Source organism: Coturnix japonica, chromosome 4 (assembly GCF_054131305.1).
Source record: "Coturnix japonica strain WE chromosome 4, WE-NBRP24, whole genome shotgun sequence".
Lineage (NCBI taxonomy): Eukaryota > Metazoa > Chordata > Aves > Galliformes > Phasianidae > Coturnix > Coturnix japonica.
In genome coordinates, this window is record NC_140666.1 from 47,600,935 (window position 1) to 47,628,660 (window position 27,726).

The window sequence follows — 27,726 nt, forward strand, 5'->3', positions numbered from 1 at the left end:
TGTATCTGATTAAAAGCAAATCTATTAACGCCAAGTAACAAGATATATTACAAACAAGAGAAACCGTAGCAATCTAAAAGCTGAAATCAAGTTTCTTGCTCATTGGTATTTTACTGGAGGTTCGTGAATATTATCCAACAGAAAGCACAATACAACGCAGTGTTGGGTGGATGGGAAAAATCCATCATTCTTTAAGCTTAAGCTCCATAAACGTACACATGTTGTGTACTCGTGTGCGTATTAAGAGTCGGTTTTTTTCAGGGTCTGTTTTCTTTTGTACGATGTACCAGGTTTGAACTTTTCACTTGTGTTTTCAAGGCCCTCAAGAACTCTGACTCAGACCTCATCTCTCCCATTACCCTCTGCGCAGTCTGCCCTTACCTCCCAGTGACAGTATAGCTATTCTGTTTCTCCTCCCAGGTGACTGTTTTCTACTATACAGCCTTCATAATGGTATGCCCTTCTTTCATTTTTTACCTAGAAGAAACACATTATATTACTCCTAACACCAGCAAACTGTTACAGAACCATTAAGGTAACGATGTTACCTAATTGAATAAATTGAGTAACACAAGAACTTGTTATTATAACCTTTGTCCTTAAGAATGTGAACTAATGTAATCCAGCTGCTAAATTGGACAGCAGCCATTTAATTTTCCTAAAGATCATGATTCATGGTGCTTCACAAAAGCAGTCAGTGCTGGCCTTTGGGATTAGTGATTTTCTTGACTGTGATAGTTGTATTTCTGGGAGGACACCAGATTACATTGTGCCGCCTAAACTGCCCTGCCTCACGAGGCCTTTCCCAACCAGCTGAGCCAGCTTCCTTAATTTGCTGAGCGGCGAGGACAGTGCCTGGTCAAAGCACACTGGGAGAACAGTGTTACTACATAGGTACTTAATAGCGCTGTAGTGGAGTCTATCACTCTGAGGACAACCCTGACAGTTTCCCCCACTCTCAACCTTATGCCATCTGCCATGGTCTTGATTTTCATAATGTATCAATATCATCTTAAAGTGCTGTGCAAAGGAAAAGATCAATGAAAAAAACAAACAAAACAAAATGAAAATCCAACAAACCATAATTTTTCAAAACGTTGAAGTCAGAATGACTTTTGGCAGCTACTTTCTAAACTGTTGATAGCTTCTGCATGACTGTTGAGAGCAAGATGAACTCTTGAACAGCACTGGAGTGCTTTAAGATTTGAGTGCATACGCTGCGTCAAACAAATCTTGCAAGTCGGCATCCCGGCAGGTGGATTGGTTGGATATAATCCTGGGCATGACAGGTTGAAATTGCTTAGAAGTATTATAATAAACTAACTCAGGGTTTCTAAATATGCTTTTGTTCACTGAATGGAATAATGGAAAGAGTCCATTATACACACTCATGCAAGAAGACAGGAAAAATGTTTCACATCAGTACTCATAAACTTGGCAAAATATATTTGAAATTAGAGACACATTCTTATCTAGCTGAGTAGGTATCAATTCATCCAAATCAAGGGGGAAATACCTGAGAGATGACACTCTGATTTACCAGTAGGCCCAGCAGAAATGATGTGTCCCTAAGGGATGTGTATGCCCTGCTTCTTTAAACTGGATTTGCTACTAACTCACCGCACTGGCTCTGAAGAACTTCATTGTGACATAGCCCTTTCCTACCACAGGTCTTTAATATGATCAACTGCATAAAGATTAAATGTTACCCATAGAAAAATTTTTAAAGACAATTGCATTGTTAGAAATCCAGAATTAGCATCTCTTCACATACTTCTTGATGAAATTTGGGTGGAAAGATTTTTTCTACATGATCCATTTGGAAGATTATGAACCTTTCCTTCAGTGTTCATGAAAGAATGGAGAAGCATGAAAACCTCCACATATTAGTGGTCCTTGTTTTCACATAATCTGTCCATGAGAAAAACCCATTCCAGACTTCATGGAAGAACTTGGAATAACTACCTCAACAGACAACAATGAATGCTGTATTTTCCCAAGTAGCTGGCTTTCAGAGACTGAGCACACAAAATCAGTACCTTTTAAATATATGATGGAAGCTGATCTGCTCATTTAAGAAAACATTAGAGAGCTGAAACAGTTGATGTTTTATTTAATGGTTAAGACAAATAAATTATGCTATCTCTACATGTGTCTGTTCTCCCCCCCAACCTCCCTTTTTGGAATGTACATTAATACTTGCCAGAGAGCTTTGTCATACAATATGCCAACCAAACTCATAAGTATCACAAACAGCTATTATCTGAAATCACAGGCGTGAAAAGATATTATATGTTTCCAGGAATGTTTGGGTGCTTTTAGTGACAAGTAATTCCATATAGATAGTCTGCACTTTCTGTTCTACTTTAAGAAATATCAGAAACATTAAGTAAAGCCGTAGATATTGAAACTGTTCAGATTAAAATCTCCCACCTTTCTCACTAAATGCAAAGCCAAATACATTTAATATTTATTTGTTATGTGTAGAATGGGATTTTGCTTTACAGTTTTTTTAATAGACATTTTGGTTAGCAAGTTTTCATTTGTTTTGCTTTTCTTTTGAAGAGATTCTCTTATTTTAATTCTTTTTTTTTTAAGAAGGAGATGGAAGTACAATCTCTCTCTGACATGTCACTCTTCAGAATGAGCTATGAAGCAACTGTAAGGGAGCATTCAAGCAAAGTTGAACAGCATCATTTCTTCAGTATGTCCGTTTCCTCACATTCTACTTAGAAGAAAAAGCGGAAAACAAAGCTAGAGAAATGTCCCAGATGTCTAACAATATGTAGGTTGATTGTAAGACAAATGACAAGTCACATACTTAGTGTGGTTTTACCAAATACTCTTCAACAAGAAGCCTTGTTCAGCAAGTATAAAAGTTTTTCATCTCCTAGTTGTTTTTCTGATGCCAGTTTCTATATGACCACTCCACTATACTCTAAATTAAAAAAGGGGCAATTGCTGCATAACAAGATGAGGTTATGCAGCTATGCTTTATTTCAGATATTATAACTAGCAATATACAGGATAATTCAAGACAGATACACTGGCTGCCATAGATGTCCAACCCACTTAGAGGACAAGAAACTGACTTAAAAACAGGCTCAGATATTTGCCAAAAGGCATATTTACAGCACAAAACCAAATCAGCCCATGCTGACTCAGAGGCTGGAATACTTTGCTCATTCAGGACAACAGCAGTACAAGCACAAAATTTTGTTTTACTTAGGGACAAGAAGAGAACACAGGTTACATCAAGTATGACTAAAAGAAACTAGTTGTGAAAAATTTGTTACCAAAATCATACTGTATGAGTTGTTGAAGATGTCAAAACTTTCATGGAAAGTTTTGGAGGAAAACACTAAAACAGTTGTGTGGTTATCTGCTTTCAAGCATAGCAGGCAGGCAGTGGGAGTAAGCATAACATATTTTATGGGAATATGAGAAGCAGCAACTGAAAGCAGCATTAACAGAATAGAAATGGAAGTTTTATCAGAATGTGAGAATAAGAAGGCTTGGTTTATCAGCAGAAAGAGGGTCAGAAATTGAGGACTTAGTTCATTTGCTTTATAAAGTGAAAAAGGGAAGTCACTGAAAACATTCAAAAAGGGAATGAAAACTTGTACATTGTGATTTCCTGATTTGTATGAAAGCCTAGAAAGTATGCAGTTTGTATGAAAAGATTTGCCAGACCATGTGAGGAAGATGTTACAGAAAATAAGAGGAAAGGGAAGTAGGGACTGGTTTTTAGATGGCCTTGAACTGACATGATAGAGATTATGAGAGAGAGCCTTCTGTCACTTAGCTGAAGCAGCAAGATGGTGGATGTATTTATTATAACTGCAAGAAAAGTTCTGTGGTAAAGAAAATTATTCAGTGGAAACTATTTGGTGATAACTGGTTAGCAAGTTAGACACGGGAATTTAGGGTTCCCATCGTGGTGAGAGACTTTCAAGCACTCCAGCATGCCTTTCTTTCAATCCCAGCATCCTGATTTTTCACTCAACACTATCACAGTCAGTTCTTTAGGCACAGTGAGAATACATTTTGGATTGGCTCCTGGAGGAGCGTGACTGTGAGAGCACCCTGCCAGTGCCACATAAGGCCTCGCCTGCAGGCAGCTCTGCCAGGCCTCAAGCTTCTTGAGGTTGTAGCCAGGCTCTAAATGACTGAAGCAAGAATGAGTGCTAAAGCATGCCCTGCCCTCTCTCTAACTGATATAATTATAGGAGGACCTTTAAAACCCTGTATTTGGCAGTGTCTTTAAACACCGCAGCAGCATGGCAGCTGGCAATAAAAACAAAACAAAAATATGTGAACCCCTCCCATGCCTCCTGCAGCTTTGGCAACACACCGTGCAAAGGACTGTCTACCCTATTCATTTGATTACCAGCTCATTAAGCAATGCAAATATCTAAATATTTGGAAGGAAATGGTTGCATGCCTAAAGTGCAAGGTTTCTTTAAAAGTTAATGTGCTTTATTAAAGTCAGACCAACCATGCAATAAAGGAGCTTGTGATTCTTAGAACTGTACACTTGTAGTGTAGCCCAGGATAGTCTGTCTCCTTAAGGGACTGTAACTATGAGATAAGACACATTCTCTTAAGAACTGGTTGAAATCTGGAACAGGCTATCCAAGGAGGTTGTAGATGACCAATTCCTGGAGGCACTCAAGTCCAGGCTGGATGTGCCTCTGGGCAGCCTGGTCTGGTGGCTGGTGACCCTGCACATTTCAAGGGGGGTGGGTTGAAACTGGATGATCATTGTGGTCCTTTTCAACTCAGGCCATTCTGTGATCCTATCATCATAGTATCATAGTCTCGTGCAGGTTGGAAGGGACCTTAGAGATCATCGAGTCCAACCCCCGGAATTCTAGCCTCCTGTGTAGCAGAGTGGCACTTCTACCACTTGCACCACAGGGGGGATTCAAACCCAGGGACTCCGGTGTTGCAATGCGGCATTCCTACCACTTGCCCTACCCGGGCACACAAATGATTCTCTTGTTAATATTTACTGGGTAAACACTAACGTGCTTTCTTTGACAAGCATGCAGTTGAGGAGAGATGGCATATGTTTTTGATGATGTTTTAACTTCAAACAAGTAAGAACCTCACAAAAAAGAAAGAGAGAGATTTCCCAGGAAGCATTTACTCCAACTGTGAAAAATAATGGATTAGCAGAGACACACAGATCTAATGAATTCTCATTATTCTATTTTCCAAATTTCTGTTAGATCAGACAGATATAATTGTCTTTCATACTAATGTTGTTGCTCTATCCTATTTTTCTCCACTTGCAATCACTATTTAGGTACATCAGTTTTTGGCAGGTTTGTTTTAGGAAAAGGTATCTATAGTGAAAATGCTGAGTCATGGCCTGAAGCAGTGGTTGAGCACCTGGTGAGAAGGCAGGGACAACCCGGGGGAGCTCAGGTGCATGTAATACATCTGAGTGACAAGAAGGGGTGGAGCCAGGATCCACCCCTTCCCAGACCTCATTTAAGGGCTGGCAGTGCTAGTAGAGGTACTTTGCTGGAGTTCCCTGTGTGTCCTGACATCTTCTGAAGGCGTTCTGAAGGCAAGTAGCTTCTTTATTTCTGTGCCTATAGATGTTGCAACTGGGCAGATCCTCATTTTCTGAAGCTTGGGATCTTGCTGTTCTCCTGTCATTGCTGCGCTTTCCATTGTATTACAGCAACATATGCATATATTTTTGAGGTGGTTGCAGAGCAGCAAAACTAAATCTTGTTATGCAAAGTGATTGTTAGTTTTAAGCTTTGTGGAAGATAGAGAACTTCACAACTGTTTTGTGGGCAGAAACCTGGAAGTCTATGTACAAATGATGTAGAGTAGGTGATTGTTATCCAGTCAGCTGAACTAACTGGTCAGAGCTGTACAGAAATAATATGGAAAGTGAGCCAAATCTGAAACACAAGATATTAGAAGGAAAAAAGTAACAAGAGATACTTACTGGAAATGGCCCTTTCTTCCTCTCATCACAGAGTGGGTAAAAATGGTGCTCCACATTGCGGTCTTGTGTTGTTTCTTCAGAGGAGAGCCAAGAGCAATACCCTAGGACATCACAGAATGAAAGTGGAAAGTTCCTTTATTAATTTTTCTTTTTTTTTTTTTTTTCTCTCTGGTGATGGCAGGATGTTTTGTTTTGTTACTTCAGTTTTTCAAGAAAGAGCAGGACTAATAAAACCTTACATAAGTTATAAATAACAATAATGCAAAGAAGATACAGTCAGACTCTGTAGAGTCCAGTGACAGGACAAGAAGTAATGGGCTCAAACTGTACAAAGAACATTAAAAAATACATAAGTATAAATAAAATATGTTCAGCAAAATGTTGTACTTCTATAATCAGTTAATTTTCTATATTTAAAACTGTGAAGAAACACTACTAATGACAAATGATGCTATATTATATGAAATGTCCATAAGTTTCTTCACTTTGGGAGCTGTTGCAGTTTGCAATGCGAGTATTATCCAGATATGTGACATATGCTGTGTATCCACACAATTAGACTGCTAGTTTCTGATATTACAGTACTTTTCCAATTCTAGTCATAGTATAGAATAAAATAATATGAAGCCCTACTATCACAAAAAAGGGAAAAATAGAAGAGGATTAGTTCAGAGTTAAATCAGAAAGCAGCTGACAGCAAAAGTGGTTCAGTTTATTCTGATTCCTTTCTATGAATGTGTAGATAGAATGGCATGAAGATATTAGTGTCACATTCATCCAAGTGCAGAGTACAGTATAAAAGATTTCCAGAATGTTTGTGCTACAGTGCAAAAACTACTTTCTTCAAATGTAGAGCTTTCTATTTTTTTCTGAGGTTATAGATCTTCATAGAAGACACCACCAAACAATTGCTGGAAATTATTACATGGGCATAAACATGATTTGTAGTACCATCCAGTAAATTCTTACCTCTCTTAGAAATAATCCATTTAAAATTCTTTTTAATTCTATCATATCACAAGTAAGAAATTTTCACATAGGATAATTCCTTTGAAGTGGTAATATACCGATAAAATCATGTTAAGCAAGAACTGAGAATATTCAAGTCTATTGAAGAGAGTAGTCAGGTGCTTAGGTTAGCTCTGGTCTGCCATAAAGCTCCCATTAAAAGGGGACCAGAAGTCTTGGCAGATTAAAAGACCCCATGACTCCCTTGTTTTGGAACAATTAGTGTTCCAAAACTAAAAATCTTTGTGGAGTAGAGGCTTTATTTTACTTCCCATTCATCTCTCTGATCCCCCAGTAATAGCTATACAATTTCCATACTTAAGCTGCTGTACAAAAATACAGTGACTATAAATAACATCTTACAAAGGATATTTTTCAAAGGTCCATTTTATAACAGTTAACTTGAAAAAAGTCTGGTATTTATTAAATCTGATTAAAAAATATTTCAGTTTCTGATAGAGTATTGATTTATTTTTTGAATGTTGCTGTTGCTGCTGTTTTTCCAGTTCTGTTTTGTTCTAGTTATTGTATCGCTATGGTTTTGAGAAATCTGGATGAGTCTGAACAAGTAAATCAGTAAAATCTCTTTTGGGGATAAATGCTGTGATGTAACAGTATTCAATTTCCTAAGCCTTTTCTTTAACAATCTGAAGGTCACAGTTAGTGTTAAAACGGTGTATTTAGGCATATATTAGAAAGCCGAGGCCTAAAGAAGTATTATTTAATATATTTCCCTCCAATAATTTTAGGATGGGATAAGTTGAAGGGGTGGGGCTAAGGTACGCAAGATGTTTGAATAGGCTTTATTTTTCTTTGAAATACAGTCACTGGTGGGATTAAGGAAGAAGTATGTCACCGCTAGGATTATGGAGCAGTGAGTGCTTGGAGGAGATGAATACACAAGAATAGGTAAGAACATTGCTAGTGATTTCTATACGAACTAAACATATTATGACCTTTCACAGGCTGAAACATGGAGTCACTCAGCTGCATACTCCTTGTGTACTTTGGCAATGTCATGCAGAGTTCTGGCTGCCAAAGGACTTCAGCAGCTTTCAAACACGTGTTCAGCTACTGCACTTGTTTGATGTTTTTCTTTTTACCAGAATAACTGTCTCACTGACTGTGTTAATCCTTCTCTAGTACGTGCATAAAGACATCTGTGCATAGCCTACCAGTCCCCTAACTGATTCTATGAGCTGCAGCACAAGGAGGGATATGCACAGACTAAACTGGGCTCTTCACAGAATACTGTGGTGGTGATTTGACTGTTGTGCAACTCCTACTTTTCAAAATAATTCCATGGTACAATATTTGCTCAGTCTATGTTTCCTGCCTCTTTTTCCTTTAATAGAAGGGAGGGTAAGGTACAAATCCACACATCTTCCATTTGAGCGGTGTTGTTTATTCACCTAAATTCAAGATTCTCAAGCACTCAGGCAGTGCTTTTGGCTTTTTTTTGTACAGGACAACAGGACAATTCTGTAGGTCAGACAAAAAGTAAAAAAAAGTATAACAGATGCCTCCCTTTTATTGTTTCCAACATATTTCCTTACATTTAGAAATGTGCCCAGTGTACGAGCTGTGAACAATCTTGTGTTGAAACAGGCAGATCATTTATTGGGGTACCTAACTCCCCTCGTGTATTTCATAATCCACTGTTGTTGATAGAGTTATCACATCTATACAAGTGAAACATTTTCATGATTGGTAAGTTACAGACATAGTTTTATGGATCTGTGCACCTCAAATACTGTGTCCAATCCAGTGTTTGGTTTTGGGCCCTTATCTACAAGAAAGACACTGTGGCCCTGGAGCATGTCCAGAAAAGAGCGATGAAGTTGCTGAGGGGCCTGGGGCACCTGTCTTATAAGAAGTGACTGAGGCAACAGGAGTTGTTTAGTCTGAAGAAGAGAAGGCTGAGGGGTGACCTTACTGCCCTCCACGACTACCAGAGAGGAAGTTGTGGTGAGGTGGGTGTTGGCCTCTTCTCCTAGATAAGAGATTATACAAGAGGGAACGCCCTCTAGTTGCAGCAAGGGAGGTTCAGGTTGGGTATTAGAAAAAATTTCTTCTCAGAGTGGTGAGGTATTGGCTTCTACCATGTTGGGGCTTTTTTCCTGATTATCCCCCTCAGTTCACTGGGAAAGGGGGAAGTGAATTAATGAATGTATGGTGCTGAGCCAACTTAAACCACTACACCAACCTTAATGATTTTGTGATTCTGACTTATATCTGAATTGCACTTCTTGACTGTTAATTGTCAATAGTATGCCAATATATTTTTTATAATTTTTGAACACTTTATCAGTTAAGAGAGAAATATTGCTCCTATTTTAATTATTTCCAAATAACAGCAGAAAATGTGGTACATAAATGATCAATTCTCAGTCTGTTCAAATGGTAAGGAAAAAAAAGTCCAGAAAACTATGAAGTCAAAATCCAAATAAAAGTGTGAGAAGGAATGTAGAGAAATACTCTTAATAATTTGTGATCCCTCTAAAACCAGAATGTTTTTCACTGTCATGCTATTTTGTAAGCATGAAGGGGATTGGACTAGGTCATTTTTTCCTGCTCCCTGCACTACACTCTCAGGCTGCTATTTCTTGTAAATAAAGATATCCAATGTTTCTTTATTAAGAGATTTGGGATTTCCTATGGCAAACACGCTTATTTTGGCAAGCTTTTCTTAAAAGTTCTCTAGGATAAGTCTGTTATTTCTTTAATAACCACAACTTTTTTGAATGTTCAGTTTTGAATTTGTTTTTTGTTGTTCATTTAAGCTCTTACATTGTACCAGTAGTATTACTACAGAATTACCTGGGCCAGAAGGGACCTTGAGGACCAAGTAGTTCCAGAACCATTCTATGGGCAGGGCTATTATAACATAGTATAGTTTTTATTATACATAATATTTCTTTATATTTTTCATTTTCCCATCAGTTTTATTCTTTTTCCCCTGTATTTATATTGTTTTTTGCTTCAAATTGTGAATTTCCCACAAGATATAGAAGTATATGGTATTCAGACTTTAATTAGATGCACAGGGATGCAAGAAAAATATCGTCCTACCATTTTTGGATGGAAGTTTTGTGCTGGCTTGAGAATCCCATCCTAGGTGCAGTGGACTATGTAATCCATTTCTTAGCAGTTGAGGCAGTGATATCTGTAAGGTAATGTACAATAATGTGGTAGAAGTCTTCAACAGGTTTTAATTAAAATGCGTTGGTGATCTGAAGATATTCATATTTAGCACTGGAATTAAAGAAGTCCACGTCAACGGAACTTTTTCTCAGGCTCATGATGCCAGATGGCATTGCTATGTGTATATATGTATCATGTGTATAAATCTACATTTAATGACCAAAATATGGAATGGTTTTTCAACCACTCCCAAGTAAGTGATGTAATGCCAAGATATGAGGCACCTGGTCCTGACTGTTAGATTCAGATCAATTAAGTGAGGCACCTAGTTGTTTTTTTTTTTTCAGTACAGTTCTTGGAGAGAATCATAGAGTTGCTCAGGCTGGAAAAGACCTTAAGGATTATCAGATTCAACTGCAACCTAACCATGCTACCCGAGCTTTAACAATCCTCCACTAAATCATGTCCCTGAGCATGGGTGACCTAAAGAGGGAACTTTTCTGGTGAGTTGCTTAGAGCCTGTGAGTAAACATAGGTATTACACTGCATAAGTCTGAGCCATGTGCTTTTGGGTGTTTCCATTTGGCTCCAGCTCTGCTTCTGTTTATCAGTGTTTAACTAGAAGGGAATATTTGTATATCTAAAGCACAGATGTGTTAATGGTGTCAGATTACCACAACATGCATAATGTAGTTAAGCTATGAAGCTCACTGTCACAAGACGATTCAGAAAATAATAAAGTTAATTCTTGAAGCAGGTTTGAAGGGTTATTTTTTGTTTGTTTGTTTCAATTTAGGTATATGCTATTCTGTCTCTTTGTATATCAATATACATACAATAATCAAAATACATTTGTATTTGCTCTATATACATGTAGCCTGAATACTTTTCTAAACCTAGAAAATGGTCTTGTACTCTATGTTACCAATTTCTATTTGAAAGGTAAATTAAACCATTACAAACTCTCTGGTACAACCTGGAAAAAATGGCAGCAGTATTTAAACAGTGTTTACAGACTGAGTTTATGGTTTTCTTCCTGGCTTGGGTGACATTAGGTGGGGCTGATATAGTTCAGTGCCAAGGGAAGCATATATATGTGTCTCAAAGTGGACTTTTAATGAACTTATTCAATACCGCAAAAAAAAAAAAGTTTAAATGAGAAAGTCTGATATGCAACGTATCAAGCACTTTTATAGTATAGTTTTGGTGGGTTTATTTGTTCTTCCTACTGGACTTGCTGAGATGAAGGTCAGGCATTAAGTTCTTGTTTCACTTCTGTATGAATCTAAATTCATTTCATACAGGCTGTGCCTCCTAAAATTCTAAGAGTTGAGAGTATACTTGATCATGATCCTACGTCCTAAAGACACAGAATTTTAATAGGTTTAAAAAAAAAAAAACAATTGGGTAATATTTGGTGGAAGGTGAAAGGAAAAAATGGATGTATTAAAACAGACTTTCAGAAATGTATTATTTTTGCAAATTATGAAGTTAGTAAATATTACAGTATGCTGAAAACTTTCTCAGAGTCTGTAAAGTCTACTAAACTTCTTGAATCAAATAAAGGAATGAGATTTTCACAAAGACTGATAGGACAGTATCTTTTAATATCATAGTGTAGTTCATTCCTAAATACACATTTTTTATTTTGGACTTTTTGCAATTAAGCCTGATTATTTCTTTTTATTAATTAATATCTAGTATCTGCAGCATTGAAATGTGCATCTTTAAGTTAATTATGCAAAAGCTCTCTGGGAATAGCGTGCTAAAGTCAAATCTGTGTTGGATTGAAATGCAACCAGCAAATATTACTGTGCTGCTAGGCTAGAGCCCTCAGATTTCTTTTGGCAGATTTTTTTCTGAAGATATTCTTTGCAGCTTTGGGCCTGTGGATGGAGCGTTTGTTTGCATAAAGTTTTCAGAGTACACATGAAAAGTGAGGATGGATCTTGGCAGCACTGTAGGTTCTTTTTCCAGGTCTGTTTTGACTTTTGGCTTTTTTTCCTTTCTTTTTCTTTCTTTTTAGTTTCTGGGCTCTAGCTCAAAGTTATTAACCACATCTGGAGCACAGAAAGTTCAAGGCAAAATCTCTCAACAGCCAGAGAAGTGTTCCAGAGATTTTGAGAGTAACTTGTATGAATTACCAAATGACATATGTATATTATTTCATTTTTAATCACTTATGTGTATGACTAATCAGAGATAAAGTGGTGGCAAACTCAAAAGAGAGAAAGAGCTGGGGAAATTAGCCAAGTTGTAAAGAAATACCAGTAACTGGGGAAACTCTTTGCTTAACTTCTTTAATTTATTACACAAACTCATTGTATAATTTTCTTATATTGCTGTAATTGAGAACAGGTAACCAGCCCAAAGAATCAGAGATTATGTACTAGCTTTTTATTCAGCATCTTTCAGCTATCATTACCAGTCCTAATGGGAGCTGATAGAGTACTATTAGCTCTAGTAACTCTTGGCAGGCCTCACTGCAAATAACAAGCTGGTGAAAGTTAGTAGCTTCTTTCCAGTGGTAAAATTCTCCAGTTTGTTGTAGCTCTAGAATTGTTTTGGTTCAAATCTTGATTACAGTCTCATTTTGAATATTCTGTTCTGATTGTTTACCTGGAATCAGATAGCTTTTTTTTTTTTATTACATAATCCAGGTGAATTTTCAATGCTGTAACTATGAAAGTCATGTAGAGTAAGAACCTGTGTAGCATAAGAAAAACAGAACTAGGAGGAAACAGACAGAAAATAAGGAAAGGAAATAGTATGTGGTAACCGTAGTCTAGTAAATCATGAAGGCAGGGTGGATAGAAGTGTTTGGTTGCAAATTTCTCTTCCAAACTTCCAAAGAGAAATAGACACAGATGTTTAAAAAAGTGGATGTTTCAAACCAGTAAAAAAAAAAAAAGTCAACTTCATTTTGAAGTATTATAATTCTGTTTTTGTATTTAGCACAGTCACTGAAAATTAGCAGTAATCAACAAAAATGTGTTTTGCCCCCTCATTATTGAGTGTTTTCCTTCAGTTTGTAGATGACAAATTATTCACAAATCTTGTCTATACATACTAAAATAGAAGGTGAGTATCCTGACTTTTGAACAGTGATTATTCTGGTAAGAACTTCTGTTTCCTAAGAACTAAGCAGTAAAACAGTTAATACCCAGAGGTTAAACAACAAACAAAATCTTTGAGCCACTCTCTACTTCATGACATACGATTTACTTTATTTTAGAAACTACAATGAGAAGTGTGCTATTGCTTAAACACAGACATCCAAGGTCACCTTAATTTCTTAAACAGATCTCAGACAACCCCTGACAGATATGACACAGGGCATACAAGAAACCCAGATTTTTTGGAGCAGCAGTGAATAACACAGTTGTGAATTATGTACTGTAGACACAACTCTGCACAAATGCAACAAGTGGAGATTACTGTTAGTAGATGAGTTTCTCTGTGGAATATAGATGGTCGTATTCTATTGAGAGTCTTAACAATCATGGAATCTAAGGACTATGCTGAAGTGACAGCATACATTTGTCTGTGTGTGTCATCCATGTGCATAGGTGGAGACAAGGAGTTAATGAGTTTGTGGTACTGTAAAATGTTTGAGATCATGCAAATGATTAATTATCAATCACTTGTGAAGTGATTTTAGATTAAGCCTAATGCTCTCTCACCTTTGAGAGACTCATGCCAGAGTCATTCTAGTCATGGAAGAAAATAAGGTGATAAATCAAACAATAATTTAAATACCTTGTCGGTCATACCAGGATGTTTACAGCTACAGAGTATAAAATGAATTATTACATCAGGATGACTCCAAGAAAATATCACCTTTGTATTTGATAGATGAAAAAATAAATAAAAAAAAAAGTTGCCTCTAGAACATCTGAGCCTGTTATTCATTTTGGTTTGCTGAGTATATTTATCACTAGCATTTAATTTAGCTGTGGTAACTGTATGCCAATAGCTGCTTTATAGACTATTTACTGCACAAAAAAAACTGATTATTCACTTGCATGTCCTTAGAAGGATTTTAACACCTTGGTTTGATTAAAAACAACAACAACAAAACTAGTGAACTGAAGACATGAGTTGTATTGTCTTCAGCAAGATATACAGTAATGCACTTGAGCTAATTGAAATAATGTTTATCTTATACTGCTTTGGCTGTACCATTTCAATTCAGTTTGGAGTTCTACTTCTGTTACCATCTAGTTCATGTGTTTGTTGGCCCCGTGACATTATACGGGTGGTGCTCTTTGTTTCTCTGTAACAAATTCTAACCACACTTGCAGTCTGATCCTCATTGTAACTGAAATTTTGAAACTGAGCCTGTCTGTAGTTGGGAAGGGAAGAGACTGCCCAGAGGAGCATAAATAGAAGCCACACAAAAGCAGGCTGGTTGCATAAATAATTATAATTTTGAATGATGAAAAATGTATTGGGTATTGTTAATTTTTATTGTCTCACTGGAGGGAGAAAACTACCTCTGATAATGTAATATTGCTTCTTGGTCTGGCAGCCTCACAGTTTCCAAAACCACAAGTCGTGTTTATGGTTCAAGGAACAGCAGTACAAGCTGTTCACAGGCAGCATTCCTCTGAGCAGTACTTCAGGAGAAACAGAAAGAAGTCCTCTTATGAAAGAAGAGGAAGCTGTTCCACTAATCTGTAAGTTTTGCAACATAAATCCCAGGAAATGGTGAGTATGAGATAGCCTAAACTCTGACCTTGAGGCACAGCTCATCACTTTGAGTATGTTCATGATGGGTAAGAATATCACTTCTTGTCAGTCCCATTGCCATCCATTTCCCAGAGATTACAAATTCATTCTGTAACAGTGGTCTGCATTCACTTCTGGCAAGATAACTTTTTTTTTTTCTTCCCCTCTCCATAGTACCCAGCTAGAGGAATTCCCTATTAGAGGACCAAGTGATAAATTGGTAGAAACAGTCTCCTCTTATAATTGCTAAACTCTGTCAGCTTTTCACACCAATACTAATGAATGGTACACTAGCCATTTTCCAACAGTGCAGATGTTGATGGTTTTGGCTGTGGTCCCAAAAGGGTGGAGACATTCAACATGATAAAACACATTGAAAAAATCATAGAACAAATATGCCCCAGAGGGTTACTTCAGGAGAATAGGCAAGCTCTGTACTAGTACTCTGAACAGCATTCACTGTTGCTTCTTATGATTTCATCAGCTCATTCCAGCAATGTAGCTCAACAGACTTTAGCATGTCTTTTCAAAGGCAGCAAATACATGATTGAAAACACTCTGGAGACTTGAACTTGGCCGTGTAATGTGTGGATACTGATTGTAATTATGTTTTCTTCTTGAGAATAGAAAAGATATTTGATGTTTTGTGGCTGCTTTCCATTGACAGGTTTCTCATAGACTGTTCTGTTAAAAAGGGCAGTTGCCCTTTGGTCCCATGAGAAGAGCACTACTGCACAGAGAGGATGTTGGCAGAGATGCTAACAAATGTCTGTAGAATAGAGCTGGCTCATGGATCAAATGAAAACATTGTAAGAAGAACAGGTCCTACAAGAAAAGCTTACTGAGTTGTACATTCATATCAGATGAAGAATAGAAACGCTCTTGAAAGCGTCTATGGAAAAGTACAATGTCATAAGTGGGCCTGCAAAAATGCTGGTGGGGATTTGAAATGTGGCAATAAATCTTCAGATGTAACACAGAATGGTAACTTTTAACATGACAAATGAGGGGTTTCACAAAATGAATGTAGACCACTTTTCTAGGTGGATTATGTCACTTTAAAATGTAAAAGTGAACACTGATGCATTATTTACTGTGCAAGGAAAAGAAGTTCAGAAAACTTGACAGGCATCACTGAAATCTGTGCTTTCAGAAAAATATTAGCTTTTTTGCCAGAATCACAGTAGAAGTGCAAGAAGTATATAGGGAAAGGAATTACCAAAACAGGTTCTGCTGTTACAGATGACCATTCTTTCTGTCACACAGAATAAGGCATGATTTGCCAGTTATTTCTCCTCATCTGTAGGAGATTTTAGCTTACTGCCACTGCTGCAGGAAGAAAGGGAAAGGAAAAGGGTGAGGGAAATATCTATACTTTACTTAGGACCTCTTAGTAGTTGGTAGCCAAAGGAAGAGTTGTATAATGTGATGGTTGTCTGTATCTCTGTTTATCATGTAACATGTATATAAGGACATGTTGTAAGTACCATACTCTCAGATGCCCTCTTGACAGTAATCTGGAGAGGCTTTATTACAGCTGCTTCCTAAAAAATACATTCTGAATGTGGCAGGGGAGACAACTGGCCTTCTGGAGATCATAGCAAGGAAGGGAAGACAAAAGAATGAATCATAGGACGGCTTGGATTGGAAAGGACCTCAAAAATCACCAGGTTCCTGTGCCCCTGCTGAGGGCAGTATTGCCAGCCACTAAGTCAAGAACTAGGTCAGGTTGCTCAGAGCCCCATCCACCCTGATCTTGAATACCTGGAGGGATGGGGCATCCACAGTCTCTCTGGGCAACTTGTTCCAGCACCTCACCACCCTCAGTAAAAAGAAAAGAAACAAAACAAACGAGGAAGGAAAAATTAGGAAAACGGTATAAAAACATTTTCCAACTGCTAAAACTGAAGATATTTTTCTAGTTTTGACTTAAATATATCATACTGACTGCATCTTATAATTGAATACTGTCAAGTCAAGGAAAATTGTATGCTACCCTATAATCGTGAAATCAAAAATAACTACAATTACAAAAATGTTTCTGGAAATAGAAATCTTAAGTAAGCAAAAATATCATTAAAAATCACTGCTGAATGGTGTAACTAAGAACTATTCTTCATGCTTACTTTGCTCTTATAAAAACCAAAGGAATGATTTGCTCTGAAATAAATATAACCTTGTGAAACATTGTTTTATGGAAAGCAAACTTTTTCCCAATACAAATTTAGTCATTACTTTGACAAGATGTCATTACTTTGTTGAGAATTTATATTTAATATATAATGAGTAGGAATTAAAAAATTACATGTATCCCACATTCTTAACAAGGCTGAAATGACTTCAGCTTTACACCTCTAGCCAAGCATACTTGCTTACAAAAGCATATTCTTTAAACTAGGACAAAGGACAGATAACCTTGAAGACCTCAAAGAAGTATACAGAAAATAACAGGAACTAAACTATCTGACACCAAAAACACAGTTTTTACTGCTTGATAAAATGTTCACGATGAACATTTCAAAAGAGAATGCAGTGACCCTCTCTGAGGAAGTTACCAGTGTGTATCTGGGGGTAGTCTGGTGAAGACATTCAAAGCCTGCTGGAAGATATGCTTTGAATTGAGGACATCTCAGACTACAGCTGAAGAGAGCAAAGAATTGCCTATTAAAGCAACCAGAGTGGTGGTTTTGTAATTCTGGATAAAAAGGCTTAAAACAAAAAGCCACAGTGACCACAGTTGTGGTCTGAGATGTCACGGTTGTGGTCACTGTCTTCGTAAATGCAGAATGCTTCTTCAGTGATTTCTTTAGAATATGTACATTAAAAAGGAAGTCTCAGTATGTGAACTAGGAGACTGAAGTGTGAAGTGTAAACCTCATCTTGTGTAAACTGTCAAAATGAGTTATCCTTATGAGGTAATATTCTATCCTTAAATTTGCATAAAGGCACAAGAAAGCTATCTAATTTTTTCTTGTTGTTGAAATTGTTGGGAAAATTATAACTGAGCAGCTGCAGTTTTTGAGAGAGCTGAAGTCAGTGCCTGAGGTATAACTCAGTAATAGGTAATATAACGTAAAAAATTCTATTCACAATCAGGCCAAAAGGCCAGTATTCTCTGGAGGTAACTGCTAATATTTTGGTATGAATAATTTCAGAGTTGCTCTTTACCTGTCATACAGAGAAGGATCTAAAAGGTCAGGGAAGACTGTGCAGTCTCAGCTTCACAGTTATCCTTTAAAAAGTTACACATCCCCATGCCTCACATAGTACTTGTAAGTGAGAGAATCATTCCTCCTTACCCATTGGACACCCCTTGGATTTTCTGTCAAAGTGTCAAAACACACAGCTGCAAGAAGGTGCAGTGATGAAGATTTGGGAAAAGAAACAGAAAACATGTTCTCTGTTTTGGATACTGAATCAGAACATTTTAAAATATAGCAAATTCACAGATTTGGGAGTTTTCTTTCTTTAGAAAGATTTTGAAATCATGCCCTTTACCTCAGAGTATCCTGACTACATGGTTGATGAATGGCTTTCTTAAGTAATCCTAAGTACTTAACCATCCAGCCTGTGAGAAATGCAGGGGACAAAAAGAAATAAATAAAAATTTAAAAAATGCTGGCATCAAGACATGTTAAACATGAAAGAAAAGGATGCCTGTATTTGGTCATTGGGGCATTCACTATTGAAATAGGATGTCTTGTCTCCCATTTCAGTGCAGCATTTAGTTAATATGGGGTGCAAGTATAGATTGTACTTTCCACTGCTAAAGATGTTCACTTACGAGGTGGGAGGTAAGAACAGCCAGTTAGTTGTGAAATCTTTTTCTGCAATTTTAATCTGAGACAGCCTTTTCTACACAGGCTGCTTTGTAGACAAAACAAAACAATATTCCTTTTGTGCTTATATGTATGTTACAAAAGCATTAAGAATTAAGTTCACTATATTCACTATTTTGATGCTTAACAAAAACCCCACCAAGCATAAAATATTTTACCCAATATAGTCTAGTCATTTTAAATTGATTTACAATACTTGTTTTTATTTCTCTGCACTTGGGTGCTACTAAGTATTGAGCTTGTTTGTTTGGGTTTTTTTGTTGTTTTTTTTTTTTTTCTTCTCTCTCTTGCTTAATGCTTATTATTGTATGAGCAAGCCTTACACTTAATCCTATTGTGGTTAAATGAGAAGATTTAGCAATTTCACTCCACGCTTTCATCTTTAACTAACTGCTCTACCCATGCATGTATGCCTCTTGCTACTGTTTGATCTATTTAGAAGAGATTTAGTCCAGAACACCATCTGTATGTAACAATATATTTAGGAAGATAAGATTTTGGGTCAGATATCAAAAATAGTTTGTTGTAAAATTGCATCTTCTCAGTGGGAAATATTTAAGAAATACAAGGCATTATTGACAATCACTGGATGCTTATGAATTACCATGTAGTCTTGTAAAAATCAAATGTAGTTTTCAAAAATTCTTCACCAGAACAGTTTCAGGAGGACAGCTGAGGAGTCAGCTGATGGTGCTAGGCCTTGGTGTGGAGTCATCTGGAACAGTCACAGCTCTGGTCAAATACACACCGAGAACCTGACAAATGAGATATGGAAGGGTGTGACTTGTTTAACTTTGCAAAAGGAAGGCTGAAAGGGGATAAGATTTCTCTCCTAAGGGAACTGGACTGTTTAAGTAAAAGAACAATGTTGGCACGAGAACAAATAGATATAGGTTAACCCCGAACAATCTTGTGTTGGATGTTAAAAGAAAATTTCTGACTATTAAAAATGTTTTCTTCAAGTTGTCACAGCCACTCACCAAGGATGACCAGCGTAGACCTGAAATAAAGAAGTTTGAAATGGACAAGGGAAGAGCCACTGATGTAATCTATCTGGACTTTAGTAAGGCTTGTGAAGCTGTTTCTCATAACATCCTTCTCTCCAGATTGGAAAGATATGGATTTGTCTGGTGGACTGTTCTACTGACAAGGAAATGGTTGTGAGATTGTACTAAGAGAGTGGTGAACAATGGCTAAATGTCCAGTTATGAGTGCTGTCCCTCAGGAGTCAGTACTGGGACCAGTGTTCTTTAGCATCTTCATCAGTGACACTGGCAGTGGGATCAAGTACATCCTCAACAAATTTGCGGATGACACCAAGCCCTGTGGTGTGGTTGACTCTCCCGAGGAACAGATCTAAACAGGTTGAGTAGCGGGTCTGGAGGAAAATCACGTGGATCAACAAATCAAAGCGCAAGGTTTTGCACCTGTCCAGGTGTGGAATCCTCAGTACAGGAGATACATAGACCTGTTGGAGCTCATACCAAATGATTTTAATAATCCTTTCTAGTTATAAAGTTTATTGATCTGTGGGTGACCAAAGTACACTGGAACCCAAGGGAGTCTTCCTGTGGTTTCATTGGTATGTATAGATAGAAAGCACTTTTTAAAACACAGTAGATTAATTTTTCTAAAAGGGATTCTCTGAGGTGTCAGTCATGAAAGCTGCCATCAAGTATTGTTATGACATCCACAGAGACAAAGTAGAGCAGCTTTGAAAATTACATCATTTACAATAGATTATTTACTTTTGGCTGTCGCTAATGAAAGACTTAGAGCTCTACCCTAGTTGTTTTACAGAATGTTAGGAGTTATAAACTTAAAAGCACCTTGTTTTATATAGAAGGCTAATAACAGATGTACTTTCATGTGCTGTACATTTTCCTTGATGGTAAAGCCTCTGTGCTGCTGATAGCTTTATGCTGGAAAAAGTAAATCCAGCTTGTGAAGACTTTTTCTATAATATTTTCACCTTTATAAAAAAGACGGAAGCAGGCACTAGGCATAAAAAACACAAAGTTCTATTGAGAACATAATAGATATCATTAGATTAAAAGAAAATCAAATTATTCCAGAAGAAAATAAAAGTTAAAGCCATTTAATTACAAACTCTTCCCAAATTACGTAGTTTGCTCCAAAAATAATGCCTCCTACTTATTTCCATGGAAACTATAACGACTACTAAGAGAAAAATAGCATTGTTTGGTAGAGCAGATTCTCAGCTACAAAAAAAACCTATGTTTCAACGTAGTTGCCACCATTAGCTACACATTTTCACTGAAATGAACAAGAGCCTGTATGCCACACTAATAAAAATATGCATTTTACCACTGCTGAAACAGCACCCACTGCCTGACAGTGCTCACTTCTACAGTTGGATCTCCATAAATTTTCAGCAAACATCAATGAATTTCAATGGGTGCATTTTTTTTTATTTTTTTATTTTTTCCTGCGTGGAGGAATTAAATTAAAACAAGAAAATAAAATAAAACAAAACAGCAAAACTGTTCAGAAAAAAGTGGTAGTTGCCGTTTCTTGGGCTAGGTAGATTTCTGATCACAAGGACTAGGCTACTTTGTTAGAACTGTAGGCCTCACATTTGCCTTGTTTTGATTTCTAGAAATGACAGAAACTTTTCCCATGGCAGAAGTATTTTTATCCATACAGATTTGGTAGAGTTTAATAATGCACAAGCTCACTCTGCATCTTTTCTCAAAGTTAAAAAATAAAAATAAATAGAAATGCATGGCCAGTATTTTCTGTCTGATCATCATCCTTATACAAAACTCCTTCAGTTTCTGCCAAAGTGTTCACAAGCTATTAGGAGAAACAAGACAGTCAGAAGAAAGGCACCCTGACAACACATTCATGAGAGTTTTGTTTCCATGGAATATTGTATTAAAACTTAATGTGAACACACTGAAATTATGCTCTGTTGCCCTGCTTTCTTCTGGCTGCTCATCCTGATAGGGGTTATATACTAATTCATTTTTCATCATCAGCCAGTGTCGTTTAATATAGAACAGAAGATAGTATTCATAGAACTCCTTTCCCTCTTCATTTAACCCCTTGAAGACACAAATGTTTTTTAAAAGTTTATTTTATTATTTTTCTTTATTTATCATTATGATTATAATTACTGTTATCACTGTTGTTATTTTAATGCAGATGCTTACCCATGCATGTTCGTCCAGTTAGCTGTAGTACACAGAGCATTTATCAGACATCAAAAAGTACAGCATTCCCATGGACCTCAGTGGAGATGCTATTTTAGAAAATTTGGAATTTTAATCATTAAATTTTGACATTGTTCTTAAAATGTGACCAGAATGGATATTCAGGGCAGAAAGGAAGGCAAGTGAAACTTGAAAGACATATAGTCTGAAACAGAGTGTGAGAGTAGTTCAGAATAACTCGTTTGTTACACTGGTAGGATGTGAAATATTCAACAAATTTGTGGTGCTTGCCATGTTATAGTCCTGACTTACCATAGAAGCAGAACATGAACTGGGTTCCTCGCAATTATTTTTGAGGCTCCAGAATTAATTTCTTATTGTACTGAAGTGTTTTGTTGTATAATTTTAGAATCATAGAATGGTTTTGGTTGAAAGGGACATAAAGGACCACTGAGCTCCAATCCCCCTGTCACAGGCAGAGTTGAGAGTTGACAGCCACAAGATCAGGCTGCCCAGGACCCCATGCAACCCAGCTTTGTGCACCATGAGGAATGGGGCATACAAAGTTTCACTGGGCAACCTGTTCCCATGTCTCACCACCCTCTGAGTAAAGAATTTCCTCCTAAAAGTTAACCTGAATTTAAAGAAATGAGAGAGACATGAAGTCTTCTTAGCCTGCGGTTCCTCTTGACTGTGCCTTTACACATCCTTGTGTGAAAAGTGAGGAGCTTTGTAGGAGAACTTAATTACAGAACTTAAGCTGGAAGGCATCAGGTCTGAATTTTGGCATGCAGATATTGCTCTGGATTATGTTGACTACATGAGGTATATATTATCTTCATATGAGTCAGTGAATGGCAGCTTCCACTTTAAAAGGCATCCCAAGCACTTTGAATCATAAGGTGATTTATCACTGGGGGTTGTATTAAAAGGTGTTTACTGGCAGTGTCAAATACTAAACAGACATTGAACAAGCATGCTAGTATGGGAACATAAGAAAGAGAAACTTTCAGAGCTTCCTGTGCTCTGAGATCTGGAAGAACAAGCTGTAACTCTGACACCTGCTTTGTGCTCTGTGTGTCATCACAGCATACTTTCCTTCTGTTAAGCCCCGAAGCAGAACAAACACTTTCAGGCCTGCAACAATGTTTACGGGGCTGCATTGCAGTTTCATATTTCCAACATTATTAAAAGGCACTTTAAGCCAGATCGCACTGTTCAGATAAGAATGCAAAATCTGTCAAACATTCCTTAGTACTGTCAACAAACACATTTAGCCAAATAAATTAATCAGCCTTAATATTACAAAAGTCCAGAATAGTGTAAATGTTGAAATAGGTAGTACATACATATATATATTTCTGTTTAAGATATGTTGGATGGATTAATAGCACTATTTGGAGCAGAAAAACCCAACAGAATAAGTAGTCACCACCAAGTGGGCCAGCTGCCATTAGAACTTACTGATGAGACAGCCCAAAGCAGGTGTCCACATTGATAATACATCCTGCTCACTGAATGCTGTGGGAAGGAAAGGATATGAGCCTAAAAAAGAAAACCTCTTTCAAAAATTTGATTTGCTTTCAAGGCAGAAACCATTATTCAAACCTACTGTATTTTCATATGCCTTTGGGAACTGTTGACTCTTTTCTGATGCTGTTTTTGCACCAACAGACCGTGTTTTTAAGACATGGGAGGTAGTGAGGAGCACCCTTTGAGACCCCAGGCAGTCCCTTGTGTGTGAAGGCACCCACCCCAGATCTCAGATCTTTCCCTCTGGGGTCTGGCTGCAGACCCCAGGCCACATGTGTGACCTGCACCATTGACCTGATCTTGTATTGATGGGGCCACGGAGGAGAGGAGACTTCAATGGTCTTTGGGGAGGCCACCACAGGACTTGCTGCTCAGGAGTCACTGTGGGCCAGAGCCTACCTTCAGGACCTGGTCTGAGTGACTACTGCTGCCAAACCAGACTCATCTATGGATTTAAGTGGGTAAGCTGGAAGTTACAGATGGGCAAAAATATGAACTGCTTATATGTGGTTTAGCCACCACTGAACAGCAGTAGATTTTTGGAATCATTCAGCAGCCTGGCAGTTAGAAAGCTGGAATATGTTTGTTGTGAAAACAGAATCCCCCTTTGGGATGTCTTAGGGACTTTCAGATTTTTGCATATTATCTTGGGATTTTCCTATATCTCATCCAGATTTCCTGTCAGACTATTTGTTTGATTTTGCTTCAATGCTCCTGGTACCAAACATCTGTAGAGAACTCTATTAACATACCCAGCTAATTTTTCTGTGAACATACTTGTTCACAGACAAAAATATCCATACTTCTCCCCCTATCACCCCCACTAAAAAAAAAGTAACAACAGATATTGTCAAGGTAAAGAGTATTTCTTTCATTTGCAGCCACACCCAGTATACTGTAACTGTGACTCAGCCTTGCATTCCTCCAATGTGGTGAAGTTATTGGCCTAATTTTGCAAAGGTAAGAATAATAACGACTATTCTTTTCCCAGCTGACAGTGTATCAAGGGACAGCCATAAATATTTGCTTAAAAGGAAAATGGTATGAAAATAAACCAGAGAGTATTCTCCTCTTCTCCTGGAGAATTGTGACTAGTTTGCCTCAGAAAAAACCTTGGGGATCTTAATATATTTTGGATACACAAAACTCTGAAATCTTCTAAAGATCAAACCTTCCAAACATGTAAACATATGCTTTAATAAATAAGCAGTTTCTATTTGGTTCAATTGAATATCTTCTTCATAATGTTTACTTGTAAACTGAAGTCCTTTGAGAATATATTACTTCTCTTTTTGTCTCTTTGTACCATTATTTGAGAAGTGCCTGGATTAGTACCGCTATCACGTGTGTGTTGGTCTGTAACTAACACAGCCTTATGGATAATGAAAATACAGGAGCATTGTCTAAACATCTGCGGAATAAACAATAAGGTAAAAATTAGTATAAAGTTACAACAGGTCTCTGATGGACAATAAACTTGCAGGGAAATATTTTGTGTTATGCAGACAGAAAAGATGTAAAAAGAGAAAAAATATAAACTGTAGCAGAATTGTCTTACGTTAGTTAATACCTAGTAATGATTTGTGTGTGCAGTCATTCATTTATAAGGTAAAATTTTTCTGAGTATGCTATACATGTCAATATTCTGTACAGACTAAGTTGGAAGTAATATGTTGATGTACTTGCCATTTAGTTTGTATTCTTTCTAGATGTATCAGAAGTAGTTTACTAGATCTTTCAATGATACTGTTTCTTCCAAGAAAGGTGACACAATCTTCACTGAGGAAAAGGGGAAAAAAATTTATCTTTGTTTCCCATTTTCTGTGATTTCAGGATTATACAATTACTATCACCAATAGAAAACCAACCAATGTATTTCATGCATGGATCTAAACAGCAGATATTCTGACCCATTGAGTCTATAATATTCAACAGTGGAATTTTATTCTCTTTACATTTTTAAGACAACAACTAAATGCTATATGACATAAATTATCTATCTTAACTCATATAAAATGAAAATGCCAGAGCACTGTCCTTATTTGTGTAAGAAGGAGATATGATGATTTTGTTGTGTCCCTCTTCAGACGTGAAAGATAAAGAGATAAAATCTTAAGATCTTTTTATACCGGATGAAATAAGCAAGTATTACATTTGTAATAATTCTTAATGACTTGAGCTCTAGCCTAGATGGTCAGTATTCTGGATTCTAATCTCCACTTCAAAGCACTTGCATTAGTTTGATCAGAAGTTTTTTTAACATTAAAAGATTTTCAACATGTGTGGACAATTGCCTTACTTGAAAAAGGCATGTGATAGGTAATGTGGGTTTGAAATCCATTAGAGTGAGAAAAAAGGTGGATCATACCTGTGAGATGGAACTATAACAGTCTGCACACTGTTAGCTGTGTCTTTAAAAAAAGTGGAAACAGACTTTGGGATTTACAACAATCTTATTTCTTTTTATTATTTGCCTGTTTTGATCTAATTACTGGTCTTTAAAATAAATCTTTTCTGACCCCTCTAGGTTTTATTTATCAGCTTATTTCCAGCAGATGCAGGATGGAAATGAGCCTTTTCAGGGAACTAAAAAACAGGAAATTCAGTATGCAGAACTGTTTTCAAAACATGATAACCATTTTCCTCTCTCAGTAGCAATGCCATAAAGATTTCATATGTTTCTAGCACTGTCTTTTTTAGAATTCATCTAAACCACATGCGCACACAAGACATGCTGCAAAAAGATGAATAATGTTCATATGAAATATCTAAACATTAACAAAAAATTTCAATTAATCACCTTTCACTGTGGTCATACCAGCTACCCTGAATCCATTCTTTAAAACTTCACTGAAGCAAACACAGAGTTTAGGAATGGTACTTTCAAAGTGTGCTTGCAGTTTACTTCAGTGGTTAAAAATTATACTTATTTCTGATGTTATGATTTATAAAATTTGTTTCACAGAAGAGGAAATATAGATGTATAAATAGTGCACCTTTATTTCTTAAGAATAATATGTGGAAATAGAAATGAAATAAAACAATATGTAGCACAGTAAAATAATAGAGATATTTATTATTTTAAATAGCTAACCTCTTCATCCTGTATGAGTGTGTAAATAAATGTACAGATAAACAATTATTCTAGCCTGTTTTTTATTTAGGTTATATGTATTTATGTTCTATTACATTTATTTGGGATTTTTTTTGGGTTTTTTTTTTTTTTTGTATTTTTAATCAGGATCCTTTAAATCTTCTGTTAATTTTTAAAATAAATATTCTAAGTCTCTTTAAAATAGATAGTTTTATTTAAAAGCAATAATGACAAAATTAAATAAAAACCGCATCAAAATAGAGCATAATTATTAGATCTCCCTTTCTTTAGCTTACCGCAAGAAAAGCAAAGGACTTTGTATGTGAAGCAAATAAGAATAATACAGATGTTTTAAGATATATATAATTTTTATATGAAACATATTAAAATAAAAAATCCAGCAACTTGTACACACTCAGTCTTATGAGGTGATCTTGGACTTGCTCTGCACTTACTGTGGGAGGGATTTTGCTCCCTTGACCCCAGCTTACAGGTTTAGGGATATGAGAGGTATGAGAAGTCTGAATGGCTGAGAAGACCAAAGCAAAGAACTCAGTAAGTATCTCAGTCTTCTCCACATCTGAGGAGGCCAGATCTCCTTTTTATTTGTTTATCAGTGAGGGATACACTCTCCTTTGCTTGTCTCTTCTGCCCAATACATCTGAAGAATCCCTCCTTGTTGTTTTTCACATTCCTCGCCAAGTTCAATTCCATCTGTGTCTTGGCTTCCTGACTCCAACCCTGAACATCCTTCCTTCTCTACATTTTACATAAACACTAGAGAAATAAAGTAAAACTGTCTTTTGATTTTTCCCTATTAAGAGGCACAATATAAGTCCAATCTGATCAAATATATTATAAATGTAAAATTCATGTTTTATTAAATAAACAAAAAAACTTTGAGACAATATGACCTAAACCAATGAATACTAGAATATATACAAATTGTACCAAACACAGCACATATCATAATTGGACCATAGTGCTTGTTTTATTTGCATAGCTTTATTTTATTGTCAGAAATAATTGCAAAAGGAAAGCACACAAAATCTAATAGAGATTTCTAATGCTGAGTAAGAGGCACAGAATCTGTTCTTGTGATTTTAGTTTAGATTCTAGCTTTGGATTGGTATCATTGATTGCTTTTGATTTCTGTCCACTCCCACTTTAGCTGTCATTGCTTGCTCCCAGTTCAGTCCACCATATTTTGTAATTCAGCTTCATGGGTCA

At 36.7% G+C, this 27,726-nt stretch overlaps 1 long non-coding RNA gene across 3 annotated transcripts; it reads left to right on the plus strand.

Annotated features, from left to right (window-relative positions):
- Positions 1-5,507: 5,507 nt before the first annotated feature.
- LOC116653373 (uncharacterized) lies at positions 5,508-26,537 on the plus strand. 3 transcript variants are annotated; one of them, XR_014945345.1, is made up of 6 exons: positions 5,508-5,578; positions 7,804-7,888; positions 10,471-10,626; positions 14,655-23,863; positions 24,284-24,362; positions 25,930-26,537. It is a non-coding gene; the product is annotated as an uncharacterized LOC116653373 (long non-coding RNA). The 3 variants fall into 3 exon arrangements; XR_014945346.1 differs by lacking the exon at positions 14,655-23,863; XR_014945347.1 differs by lacking the exons at positions 10,471-10,626; positions 14,655-23,863.
- Positions 26,538-27,726: the final 1,189 nt, after the last annotated feature.